Here is a 14,617-nt window from a genome sequence, read left to right on the forward strand (position 1 = left end):
CACGGAGCATGCTGCCTCCTTTTTCTCATGTATTGTGCCTTTGTGACTACATGGTAATATCTGAACTATTCCGAAGCAACGTTTGCACTGATTTCTGTTTTTTTTAATTTCACACCCTCATACACCTTTATCGTAAGAGCATCCCTTATCTACGAAGGAGCGTTTGATCAGAAGAAAATATAAAGCTGGTTTTAAATTAAAAGTCGTTGAAGTGGTGAAAGAAATTGGTATCTGCAACAAAATTCAATGTGTCTGAGAAATTAATGCGAGACTGGAAGAGGCAAGAAGATGTAAAAAAAATGTAAATGTCGCATTTTTGAACGGGCGTATAAGTCGGGGTCTGATTTTATGATTGATCTTTCAGGTTTCAAGACCCGATTTATACGTGAATATATATGGTAAGTGAATGATTGAATTAAACCCTCTATGTATTAATGTAGTAGCTGTGCAAAACAAAATCAGTCTTGTGCAGCTTTGTACTGGATTGTGGTACTTTAAGAACTGTGTTCACCTCCTTCCACTGGTCAGGGAACTTGCAACCCTTTATACATATAACGATTTGTTTAAAATGACCACTCCTAGTATGTTTCTCACCATATTAAAATTACCCAAGTATTTAGGATGAGTAAAGCTATCTATATTGTCAACAGGAAAAGCAAACCTTTTTTGTGCTACAGGACACACACCACACTAATGGGCCCCTGCAAGTTAGGGAGAATGACTTTTTTATGGAAGTCATGGAGAGTGGAATTTAAATTTAAGGCTAAATCCATCACATGCTCTGAAGCCAGTGTGTAAGATGTCTATTGATTCCAGGTCAGCAGGTCTGTAGTGCGTTCACATTGTGGGCTGTGTAGTGAGGTTTGGGTGAATGCTTATATCTGTTAAACACCGTGACCCAGGCTAATACAATCCTGAAATGATAGGGTCTATAGTCGCTCTTTTATACATGGAAACTGCTAGCAGGGGTCTGAGAAGATTTAGTAAATGCTGCATTGAAAATACTGCTCTCCTGGGCAGCAGCCACTAATCACTCATTCCTTGTACTTGGTTGCTTCCTTCACTTTACAGTCAGCTGTTTACTCAGTCATACAGCTCTTCAAAACAAATTACATAATTTTTGGAAAAACTTGGCTGTTTGATTTGGCTTCCACTGGCCTCCTCTCCTGTCACTACTTAAATGATATATTTCCACTGGATTCTGTCAGTGAGCGGCATCTAAAATGCTTAATTGTTGTAATGCACTTTGTTAATCAGTGAGTATTGCTCAATTGTTTCAAACAGCAGATATCATTTGTCTGCAGAATTTAGTGAGTATCGCTTTGTTACTGTATATCAATAAACAGTTGCTCCTAATCTGTGTCAATAAGTCAATATCACAAACTGTATCACTAAATTGTGTTAATGAGTGATTAAGTGTTCCTTGAACATCAAAAGTCAACAGTGATGGTCGAATGCAGCAGATGACAACTAAACGAATTATCAAAAACAGGCAAAAGTATAAATGAAGGTTACATTCACTTCACACTGCTATGGAAATGATCTCTGTTCACACTAGCATTTTCACATCATCTCTGACAGTATCTCCATCCTCAGTAAACTGACTGGAAACGTGTATGACGTAAACATTCATCTACACTTAGTATGTGCACATTAGTGGAAAAATCCATGAAGGGATGTAAACTCCACCTGCCATGAGATTTATTGCAAAACTGTAGCGACCGGTAAATTATTTGCCATTTGTGAGTGTTTGCAGCATTTAGACTTTACAAACTGATTCAGATGCATATTCAGATGTAACACAACAAGCACCATGGAGAGCGACTCTTTTGTGTCCTCCATGATTTTCTTCCACGAAGGGTGATCCATTCCTCCCCATGGCCCAATGTGTCTCTCTCAGATTCACGCAAATAAATCGGTACCACAAGCAAATTATGATACTTAGCACGATGAGAGGGGTCACAAAATCAACCGGAATGTTGAAGAAAATTATAGAAAAAAACCCTATCTCAATCCACTAAGTAGTTCTCTCATGAAAAGCGGACAGACGCTGGATTTTATATATATATATATATATATATACTGTAGACTATGGCTGGACATTCATCCCTGCTAATACCCCCAGGCCGCCAGAGGGAGCCATCCCTGCGACATCAAGATGCCCCAAATTCCAGCAGGGCATCATGGACATTGGAGTTGTCCTGTACAGCCCTGCTGGATAACGTCAGGGCCACCAGGGGATGCTGCAGGGAGGCTCGGAGACCTCTATGTCACCTCTAACCCAGAAGTATGTCTTAATTACAGAAGAAATGACGTAGTTCTGGGATGAAAAGAAGAACTTTGATCTGACCCAGAAGTGCTAGGAAGTCACATGGACATGGACTATAAATGACTGGGAGAGATACCAGACGGATGAGCTGAGCTGGGAGGAAGGGTGGCAACGCGTCTGGGAGAGTGGAAGATTGTTTACTGATTAGTGAATTGTGATTTATATGAGTATTGTGGAGTGAAGGGTGCTTTGTGCACTGTTTAGTTCAAATAAAAATTATATTTGTACTTTTACCTGGTGTCTGATCAGAGGGATCAAGGGGACGACAGCGCCCCCTATCTGTCACAGTGGCGTAGTTGGCAGGATTCTCTGGCCGTCGGTTTGGCAGAGGACCTGAAAATAAATTTCTGTGGACAGAGAACCCTAAGAGGACAGCGGCAAGGCATGCAGAAAAAATCACGTGAACCCACCTTCACCAAGTCCGTCATGGGGAAGAAACGGAGTAAGAAGAGCGACAGTACCAGCGGAGGAACTGAATTCATCATGGCCGATGCTCGGGATGATCTACGGAGCGACCACACGAGTCGAAAGGGGCTTCCAGAGAAGGATGACCATCACGAGGTACGTGCCAGGGATTTAATGGAAAATCCCTTTAAAATAATTAATTTTGTCCCATGCATGTACCCTGGAGAAGATTACCTGGAGGCTCTGCGGGAGGCAGAAGACAATCCCAAAGACAGTGGTGCGCTCCTGTTTGAGCCGACGAGCGCAAAACTAGACTTCCGCATGTCGGTTGCAGGCGTGGGACACATGACCCAACCCGAAGCATTGTGGGAAGGAAGAGGTCTGGGTCCGACTGTTTACACCTGTACCTTCAAAGAAAAGGACTTGGACTTTCCGAAGGGGAAGGGGGAGGTGAGCGAAGCGCCGCTCACCCCACAAAAAGGTAAGGAGGGCCGGGAAATGGCTGATCAATCCGCAGACAACTTAATACAGGCAGATTGCAGTCAGCCAAAGATGGCGTCCCGGTCCGCTAAAGAGAACTCCAAATCCCAGGCTCCTTTGGGAAGCCCTCCAGAACACGTGCCTGGAACGGACGTGCTCATTTGCTCCCGGTCGGATGGCAAGGCAAGTGGTAGTTCGAGCCTGCCTCCGGCTGATTTAAATAAATTAATGGACGTGTGGGAACTGGAAAAGCTACTTCAGCCCGTACATGCTTTTTTACAGATGCTGACAGCAATCAAAAAGATCATCGGAGATCTGGGAGCGATGGCTGAAGCGCCTTTACAGAAGGTAGATGAGTACATGCGGTGGTTGGGTCAAGAGCCTCCCGTGTTATATAATTTGGCGGTACAGTTGAGTAATACCGGTACCGTACATCATAGAGGGATGCAGTGTGATCCGGGCCCTCGATTAATAAGTAGCAGGTGCCAAGTCACTGCGAACCCTACAAGACAGTGTGGAACGTTAACAGAATGGTCGGGGGAAGGGTCGATCAAGCTGGAGCAGCTGGATGGTGCTGCCTCCCGGAGCAATTCGATCAACCACTATTATGTCTAAGACTAAAGGGGTGCAGACAGGAAAGGGTCTCTCTTTATTACATAGAGAGACTCAGATTGTGGAAAAGCCCCAGAGTAAAAAGGAGATTCCAAAAGAGAAACAGGGGTCTCCTGATAAGGGCATTAAGAGTTCAGAGGTGGCTATGGAACCCTCCTCAGCGGAAAAAGGGCGGAGCCAGAATTCCCAAGGTGCTTTCAGTCTCGCTGAGGAATACAAACAGGGTGGATGCGGCTGTGCTATGAATGCCGCTGGCCGGGCCACGTATGGCGAAGTTGTCCTATGAGGACAGAGGGGCAAAGAACTCATTTTTATAATGTTCCTCCTAGGTTTTCACAAAAGTGCCCGACTAATAGTCCATCCTGGAGGAAGACGACCCTCGCAGGGCTGGACGCTTCGAACCATGGTTTTTCGCTGGGGGCGGGGAGTACTGTGGACTATGGCAGGACATTCATCCCGGCCAATACCCCCAGGCCGCCAGAGGGAGCCATCCCTGTGACATCAAGATGCCTCAAATTCCAGCAGGGCATCATGGACATTGGAGTTTTCCTGTACTGCCCTGCTGGATAATGTCAGGGCCACCAGGGGACGCTGCAGGGAGGCTCAGAGACCTCTATGTCACCTCTAACCTGGAAGTACATCTTAATTACAGTGACAGAAGAAATGACGTACTTCTGGGATAAAAACGAGAACTTTGATCTGACCCGGAAGTGATAGGAAGTCACATGGACTGAGGGTTCAGAAGCACTTCCAGGTCATGGAATAGCACGGGCTTACACAGTTAGTATATGCCAGGCGACTGGTGGCATTCTTTATTTTTGAGCAGCACCACATCCCTGTTGCTTTTCAAATTAAGTAGAGTTGGCTGGTTCCGAGCGTCAACTAGATGATAACATACATACAAGACCGCAAGACAACGACATTAGTGATTCTTTGTTTCCTAATTTATTTTTATTTTTAACGTTGTGTTTTTTTAATTACGCTTTTCTCAAACAATTAAAAAAAACACAAGGGCGAACTGGAGGTGACTGCCAACATTCTTTATGTTTGAGCACCACCGCTCCCCTGTTGCTTTTCAAATTAAATACAGTTGGCCAGTTCTGTGCGTCAACTGGATGATAAAATACATACAATACCGCAAGACAAACACATTGGTGAGTCTTTATCCATCCATCCATTATCCAACCCACTATGTCCTAACTACGGGGTCACTACGGTCTGCCGGAGCCAATCCCAGCCAACACAGGGTGCAAGGCAGGAAACAAACCCCGGGCAGGGCACCAGCCCACCACAGAAAACCCATGCAGACATGGGGAGAACATGCAACCTCCATGCATGAGGACACCAGGGAAGCGAATCCATGTTTATTGTTTGTTAATTTATTTTTATTTTTAAAGTTGTGTTTTTTTTTAATTATGTTTTTGTCAAACAATTAAAAAAAAACTATTTTCCTCCCAGGCAACGCTGGGTATTTCAGCAAGTATATTCATAGCATTCGTAGTCTGAGTCCTGATCTGATTGTATGGGTGGTTACCTATCAGGTAACGCATGTGGTTGGTCTGCCAGTCTGCAAACATCCGCCACGGGCCCTCTCAGTTGCAAGAAGCAGATCAGAGAATGTTACATAGTTTACTGTCAAATAATGCAAAGAGTACGTGACATGTGTTTCTACTAATTAGAGTTGCTTCTCAAGGAACCACACCACTGACACCTCTTCTGTTCATTGAGGCTGGGGTCTGTGTTAGATGTTGTTAGAAAACAGGGTTACTCTAGACACATGTAGGAGTCATCTTCTGTTATCTGCAGGCTGACCACCAGTACTTCATGACATGAACTTCAATCCTCAAGATTGCTATGTCAGTATCCAACTCTGACCCAAAGAAATTCATTCACCTCCATGTGATCCAGTTGTAAAGCGTTATTAATGAAGCTTTATATTTATGAATTAACTATTAATATAAAAAATAATACTTATTTGGCTGATGCTTTTATCCAAGGTGACTTACACCATTTGGCATACAGTTGGTTCCATTTCTTTTGTTTTTTCAGTTGGAGCATAGGCAGGTCAAGTGACTTGCTGAGGGTCTCACAGTGTTACTAGTAGGATTTAACCACTACACCACACATTTAAAATGTTCAGTATATTTGTGTGGAGTTCACTGTAGAAAAGTGCAATATATAAAGCAGAGGCAGTTAGTTTATTTGCTCTCTCTAATGTTTACACAGCATATTTTTCTCGGGCAGTGGCTGCAGTGACAGGACATTCTGCCCACTGGCAAGTCCTGTCTAACTACTGTGTCATGTAGAGGTTCTCTCTAATTGATAATGCGGCTTTTATTTGTTTTTCTCCATCCCCTGAGAGACTATTTTCTTTTAATGTGCCACCTTGCTGGCACTTCAGCCACTGGCAATGCTGTGCCAGCCAGGTAGCCCTTAACTGTTGTCATTTTTAATTTTCATACAATGGGTATCTCAGAATATATTTGAAGTTCATTACAAATTATGCAACCCTTTCCTGTTCTGTGAAGTCTTTCCAGCTGGGAATGATGATGCTAAGACATGTCCCACAGGATGCATTTTTATCGTTTTCGTTATTCGACAAGCCCATTCAGTCACCATGTTTAAAGACTTTGTAGGGAAATGAGTCTTACTGAACCACGTCATTGGGTGGTTTAGTGAAGCGTCAATCTGTTTTAAAGCTCTCATTGTACATTTTTGGATAGGTAACAGTATTCCCATGCATTTATTTTTCAGTATTATAATACAGTGATACAATACAGTGAACACAACAATGAAAATGCCAGAATTTTTCACGAAGAAACATTATGGATAGAAATTGTAAGGCATAATAGATTAGTTATAGTGCTCTTGGGTTATTATCAGGTACTAACAAGTCAAGTCGAGTTGGGGAGCATGCACTGGTACAGTCCGGTGCCGCACCCACTACACGACAAAATAACTCGGGATCCCGGTTGGCAAACCCCCAGGCAGACACGCTGTCTAGCCTCTCCGTCCGGAAATGACCCTCTATCTGCCACAGCCAGGTGTTACGTGGTCGACCCCTTGGCCAGGTCCAGCCAGTAATAACAGTATAATAAAAATATTTATGGGAGTCTAAGATGTGGATGTAGCTATTGTATAACAGTCCTAATCAGCAAATTCTCTATTCATGAGAATGACATGGGTGATTGAAGAGACAGATTCAATCTTTTATTTTAAAGCACCACTGTGTTATATAATTTTTCATTGACCTCAGTTAGATAGAAATTGGATTGGCATCAGACCTCATTTCACCACAACCCAGGAGTAATATGCCCAGTGGTATAGTCTTAATTTGGGCAGCACCCTTGTTCTCTCTAGCTGTAGTCCCATGTGCGCACTAACAAGGCAATAAAGGCCCCCTTTGGCTCATGGCCCACGGTGGGGTTGGATCCAGCTGAACGAATGCCAGAAGCAAACAACAAAGAAGAGCGTAGAACAAGTGCATGGGGTGTGGGTTTTGGTGCCCATGTCATGATCTGAAGATTGCTGTCATGGAAAGTGTACTGCTGGTCATACCCCTGTGTTCTGTGCACAGTCAGCTTTAACAGGAAATCTAACAAAAAGAACTTTAGTAGCATTCTTCAGAAACAAGTTGTCACAGGCAGTGTGGTCTACCACATGTAAGATACTTGATTTTCCCGTTGTACTGACTTAGGCACATTGTTCATGTAAATTGTTTTCGGGTAGGGTTCCTCATCAAAAAAGCTATGGAAATTAAAGTATAATTAATTTGAAAAACCTGCAACACCAGAAAGAAACATATACTCGTATGTACTGTATATTTATCTTAGACACTTGTGAAAAAATGTTGTAAAGCAGGAATGCTTTCAAAATGGTGGCATGAATAGTTTTTTTTTTTTAAGCTAGAAAATACAGTAAACAGAAAGAAAAAAACAAAACTTAAAAGAAATCAATATTTGATGTGCCCACCCTTTGCCTTAAAAACAGCAGCAATTCTCTTAGGTACTCGTGCATGCAGTTTCTGTGTGAATGTTCATGGTAGTTTGCTCCAAGCCTTTTAGAGAACTTGTCACAATTCCGTTTCAGACTTTGGATGTCTTGCTTCTTTGTGCCTCTGCAAAGAATCCCAGACTAGCTCAATGGTGTTGCAGTCAGGGCTTTGTGGAAGCCATTCCATCTGTTGTAGGATTCCCTGTTCTGCTTTTTGCTGCTAATAGTGTTTTATGATTTTGGCCTCGTGTTTGGGGTCTTTTTCATGCTGCACTATGAAGTTGGAACCAATCAGACATCTCCATGATGATATTGAATGATGGATAAGAATCTCCCTGTACTTCCCAGCGTTGAGGTGGCAATTCATTTCGAACAAATCACCAACTCTGTTTGTGGAAATGTAGCCCCAAACCATGCTTCACTCTTGCCAACAGACATTCATCCATGTACCATTCTCCAGCCCTTTGGTTGACAAACTGCTTTCTTTTAGAGCCAAAAAGGCCAAATTGTAACTCATCAGTTCAGGGTATAAGATGCCAATGCTACACAATGATGAAATGCTGAAAAATGTATTTCCAGAACCTCACCTCCTGTCATACAACCACCAAACCTGCAGCAACTAATTGTCACAAACTCCCTAAGTGAACCAACAGAAAATGGCACAACTCCCCGCCTACAGAAAAGATGTAAAACATGTGCCCACATTTATAATACAGATCGTGTAGCTATGCCACACTGCCGACTAGAACATCACATAAAGGGATCATTATCCTGCAGATCATCTAATTTGGTCTACCTCATTCTCTGTATGAAATGTCCTGACACTGCACTCTGTGCGAGAAACTGGACAAACACTGCGCCAGAGAATGAATTTACACAGGTTCCACATCAAGCATGGCAACACTGATGTTCCTGTAACAGCTCACTTCAGCAGCCATGGACTCTGTGAGAGGGACTTTAAAGTCACAGTGCTTATGGGCATCTTCAGAACACAGCAAGAGAGAAAAGAATGGGAAGTGAAACTCATGCTAAAATTTAACACATTACAACATGGTTTAAATAGAGACAAGAGTTTTATGGCCAGAGGATTGTTTGTATCTCTCTGACTTACCCAGACAACTTGTCTACAGACCCACTTTTTAATGAAAAGCTCATCAGAAAGAGTTTGTTGGACAGCTATCTTATCCAAAGGTCTTGACCATACATTGTTCTCCTCTCTTGCTTAATGAATCTTAGCCTGAAGGGGACTATTAATCTTTTACATCTAAGATGTCTCACTTAATGGTTTTCCAATGCTGTATCTGTCCTGGTGTCCATATAAACACAGGAAATTCAAGTTTCATTATTACATCTTACCTGAAGAAGGGGCCTGAGTTGCCATGAAATCTTGCATATTGTAATCTTTTTAATTTAGCCAATAAAAGGTGTAATTTTACTTGACTTTTAACCTCAGAGGAATGGCTTTACAGCTGTAATTCTTCACTTCTGCTAAGACTTTTCTGGACTGTAAACAGATGTGTCCAGTTGCTGTGGTCTCTGCCAGTTTTGTGCTGAAAGCTCTGCCAGACATCTTGCAGTTTTGAAGGGAAGTCAATCTGATGTGTGTCTTCTTTGCTGCACTCTGTTTAAAGTGGCCAATGCAGACCCCTGTGTTTCCAGGCCTCAGCCTCGTCCACTTGTTTGACTTCTGCAGGAGATTTTTGGGCATCATATCTGGAAACTCCTGACTGCAGTGAACTTTCTGCTTAGGAGAGACCTTGAAAATAATGCAGGGTGACCACTTTGTGCTTTGCTGCTATGCTCACTTTTGCCATAATGTACGATTTGCTGGCAAAACCTCTATATCTATCACAAACTCACCTTTTTAATGTGGTTGCCTCATGCCCAAAATTATCCCCTTTACACAGCCTTTTATGTTTCACTTAATCACTTTGTTTCAACCTATACTTTATGTTATTGATTATTGGCATCTGTTGGCTTTATTTGCTTAATCTAGCACTGCACTATATGTATGTATGTATACTGCATAGTGCTCTATTACTATGCTAGTTTCTTTCTTTAAGGACCTTCACGTATTTTCTTGTTAAATGAATCTTTGGAACTGTAAAATACACTCTTTTCTATTGACACCCAAATCCAGAAGACATAAAATAACCGCCAAAACAATTATTTTTTGTAATTATTTTTAAAATATAATTTTTTAACTCAAGATTCACACAGCAATATCCTTTAAGCTGTATTATGAAAATTATGTTGTACCAGAGAGGCACAGTGGTTATTGCTGCCTCTTCATAGCTTGTATTCAGTTTCTGGCCTGGTCATTGTCAATGTAGAGTTTGCACATTCTCTACATGTACATGTTGGCTTTCTCTAGTACTTCAGTTTCCATCACCTTCACTTCAGAGAGCCAAACAGAAATATAAAGTAACGGGCGAATCTCAAAAAACCCACTGTTAGCCTTTTAATGTAGTTGTCTGAATGTGCTCTACAACAGTCTGGTGTCTTACTTAAATTTAAGTTACATTAAAAAATCTTCTTTTTGTTTTAAGAAATTAGCCTAAAAATATTTATTATCCATTTTAATAAAAGAATAAATGTATGTGTGTCTGTGTATCTGTGTGTCTATCCTGTTGCTATGTCTCTGTCATTCCAACAGATGGTGCATCACAAGCATTTGTAGTAATAAAATACATTGCATTTGTCATTTTAACAAATGATGCATCGCAAAAATGAATTCTGCTTTTAAAAATTCCATACCAAATGGCATATAACAGAGACATATGCATTGCATTTGTCATTCCAACAGATAGTGCTTCACAAACATATGGAGTGATACATGTTATTACTTCAAATGTTTGTGACGTGCCATCTGTTAGAATGACAAATTATTACCACCTGCATTGCAAAATACATTCCAATAGATGGTACACTGAAAAGGTTAAAGCTGAGGTCGACATCGATTACTTAAATTTCAGCTTGTCTTAGACGAGTAGCACAGCTGGTTCTTTAAGATTTTGGTAACATGTGTTTAAGATACATAGGATGCCCCAGAGTTCCAAAGAAATTTGTAAAAATGTTGTGAAATATTAACATGAACAAACACTTATGATTAATAATAATGACCGTAGAGTATTTCATTATCATGGAATTCATTTGCGTGTAGACCTGAATTCCCTAGAGTGTAACATCACTGGTAATATTTTATAGCTTTGCTCTTTCAGCCTCTAAAAAAGAATAACGGGGAAAACAATCACTCCTAAGAGTGTTCCTAAGAGTGTTTTTATTTTTAAGAAGTGCAAAAAAGCAAGTATTATGCTTTGCAAGTGTTTCACATGAACAATTATGAGCAAATATGTTTTAAAGAACACCAGGAATGATGCATATCTATAATAATAATAATAATAATAATAATAATATCAGAGGTATCCATCACCTGAAGGCTAACGTTGAAAGGCTTTACATCAAGAGACGAGACGTGGTAGAGGACTTACATGTATTGAACTAAAATCTGCCTATGAATCATCCATCGTCGGCCTAAGTGACTACATTAAGCTAGGTAAAGACAAGTTTAATAGGCTAGTTAGAAATCATGATCCTGGTAAAGGTAAATATTCTCTCCAAAAAGAAGTTGAAAAAATCAAAGGGAAATATTTGAGGCAAAAGACCGAAGCTCAGAATATGGAACTTCAGCTAAAAAACAACATCTGTAAAGATAAAATAGAACTGAACCACTACATGAAAAATCTTTTGATCATTTGTCAACATGCAGGCGTCTATGCAATAGCTTAGCAGTTCCCGTCTAAAAGGAGAGACAGAAAGCTAAATTATGGCAGAACAGGACCAGGCACTTGACACCAAGTACCACCAGAAGAACATCTTAAAACAGCCAGTTGATAGTAAATGTTGACTGTGCAACAAGGCAGAAGAGCATATTAGTCATATTGTTGCAGGCTGTATAACACTTGCATCTACTGAATATACATAGAGAAATAATAAATTAGCCAGTTATGTACACTGGACTATGTGCCAGACAAGTATTATGAACAGAAAAGGTTGTGAACATCAACGATATCATCATCATGCAGGATGTTTTAATAACAACAAATAGAACAATCCCAGCGAATCGTCCTGACATTGTGCTGCATAATAAGAAAGAGAGAACCTGCCTGTTGATTGATATAGCCATCCCAGAAGACTTGAACATCATGTTAAAAGAAACTGAGAAGATCAGTAAATACAAGGATTTGGAAATCGAGATTAGCAGGATGTGGAACTATAAAACTAGAACTGTGCCAGTTATAGTTGGAGCATTCAGTACATTAAAGAAAGATCATGATGAAAACTTTAAGATGTTCCCAGGCCATGCATCAGCTAGTGGAGTGCAATAGATCACACTTTTGGGCACTGCACACATCCTTAGAAAAGTGTTAGGGTAAATCACTTTGACTTCTTGTTGTAGCCTGGATTTACCAGCTAATACAGCAAAGACATCATACGAGAGGAAACAAACACTGAATAATAATAATAATAATAATAATAATAATAATAATAATAATAATAATAATAATACATTTTATTTAAATAGCACCTTTCCCAAGCATTAGATAATGCTTGAAGATTATTCTAATTAAAGGGTGGTATGATGGTGCAATGACTAGCAATATTGCCACACAGCTCTAATAGCCTGGATCAGAATTGTGGCTGAGTACTTCCATTCATTTTCCTAGAGGACTTTTCATGACGTACAGGCTTAAATTTATTTGCAGCAATAATGCACTAAAATGACATTATTAAACAATGAAACTTTTGCATACACAAGTACACAATTTATGTTAAACACATTAAAGGCAAATTGATCCTAGCGATTAATATTTCACTAATAGTATAACTGAGATATGCCCATTTGACGAAGGAGTAGAGGAACACAGGAGAATACTGAGAAGAGAAGCTGAACAGAAGAGGGTCCATACAGTTGACCATGATCACCAAGCTTTTATGTTAGCCCAGATGATTAAGAAGTGCAATTGAAAGAGCAGTAGTTGTCTGTAGGGAGTTTGGACACTCTCCAAGTGTCTCTGGGTTTTATCTACTCTTCATTTTCCTTCAATATCCCAATAATTTGGAGGTCAGGGTGACTGGTAATTCTGTACTAATCAGAGAAGAGTGAGATGATGTGCATGTATGTTTGAATGTGTCCTGCAAAGGACTGCTAAATAATCTAGTTAAGGTTCTTGCTTTGTAGAAAGATGAATACTTTTGAATTGATTATACTGTGATACTAGTGTGAAACTTCAGGTCAGCCTTTCTCACAATTTTCATAATAGTAACTTGCACATTCACACATGCAAGAAAGAGCTCCACCTACCTATGCACTACATTTGAACTGGGAATGGCCTACATACCTCTAAAAACAATGAAGATAAATGACTTTTATGTGCAGTTGCCACCTGTGCTAGAAGACCGGTTTGGTGATCCTCCACACTTTCAGAATCATTTAAGCAACCAAATTCCACCCTTTCAATCACGCTGTCATAACTCTCATAACTGATTGTGGGTTCTCCTTATGGTATGGTATCTCTTCCACATTTACTTGAAAGGTGGAAATGATAAGGTTGTAAAACCTGTGTTTGTGTTTTTGTTTTTTTGCTATGAATGTTTTACTGTTTTTTAGACAAGTGAAGTTAAGAAAACAGAGTTTTTCGGAAGGTTGAGAAGTTGCTGGCTCCTGAGATTAAAAGTGATTAACTGGAAGCTTGAAACACCTATACGTCAGAGGAGCTGGAAAGACACACATCTAATATTTTCTGTACATCTTACCTCCATTCATCCAGGTTTAGGTCTGAGGGATGTGGCTGGTGCCAATCCTAGCAGGTTGGAGCTCAAGGCAAGAACCAGCCCTGAATAGGACACCTTTCAATCATAGATGCTCATTCAACTAATTTATAGTTTTCACTTCATGTATGTAATGTAAATATTTTTAGGATGTTTGAGGAAAATCAAAGGAACATGAGGGCATTTGGAAAAATGTTATATTCCACATAGGCAGTGGCCAGGCCTGGTATCTGAACCTAGGATTCTGGAGATGTGAGGCAGCAGTGCTAATTATTCCAGCACTTTTTATCTGTGTTAAAATTTTATATAAACTTGCAACACTTTGGATTGCTGTATAAATTCATTCTTTAAAAGTACGAGGGGTGTTCAAATATAAACAGGAATTTATGAGTTATGCTTTATTTATTGAATACAATGAAACAACTTACACACTGTATAGGTGCTGGTCATAAAATTAGAATATCATGACAAAGTTGATTTATTTCAGTAATTCCATTCAAAAAGTGAAACTTGTATATTAGATTCATTCATTACACACAGACTGATGTATTTCAAATGTTTATTTCTTTCTTTATTTCAAAAATTAAATAATAATTCACTGTGGAACACTACTGTGTACCTCCTGCTCCGGCATGTTGATTACAACTGACAGGAAGGGGGAAAGAGCAGCTAGCACTACTAATGGCAAGTTCAAAGATGCATGCGTTTGTCCAAGGAGTCATGTCTACCTTGCACTCTTTATAAGAACAGAACATAACAATTCCTGTTTATAATTGAACACCCCTCGTAATTCCCTGATTCTTTTATTGTTATTAACTATGTTGGAGTACTCCATCCAGGCTTTCAATCTTGTGTGCTCTATTCTCGGTGATGTCTTTTGCTCCTTGTTGTGTCTCATTTCCTGTCAAGAAATTTATATCAATTACTGGCCCTCATTTGAAATATTCTACACTTAACAGCAACAAC

The 14,617-nt window shown here is 40.2% G+C and overlaps 1 protein-coding gene across 1 annotated transcript in view; it reads left to right on the top strand.

The window, feature by feature from the left end:
* Positions 1-14,617, top strand: part of stpg4 (sperm-tail PG-rich repeat containing 4) — an 83,255-nt gene that overhangs the window by 12,716 nt on the left and 55,922 nt on the right. The window lies entirely within an intron of this gene.

Source organism: Polypterus senegalus, chromosome 16 (genome assembly GCF_016835505.1).
Source record: "Polypterus senegalus isolate Bchr_013 chromosome 16, ASM1683550v1, whole genome shotgun sequence".
Taxonomy (NCBI): domain Eukaryota; kingdom Metazoa; phylum Chordata; class Cladistia; order Polypteriformes; family Polypteridae; genus Polypterus; species Polypterus senegalus.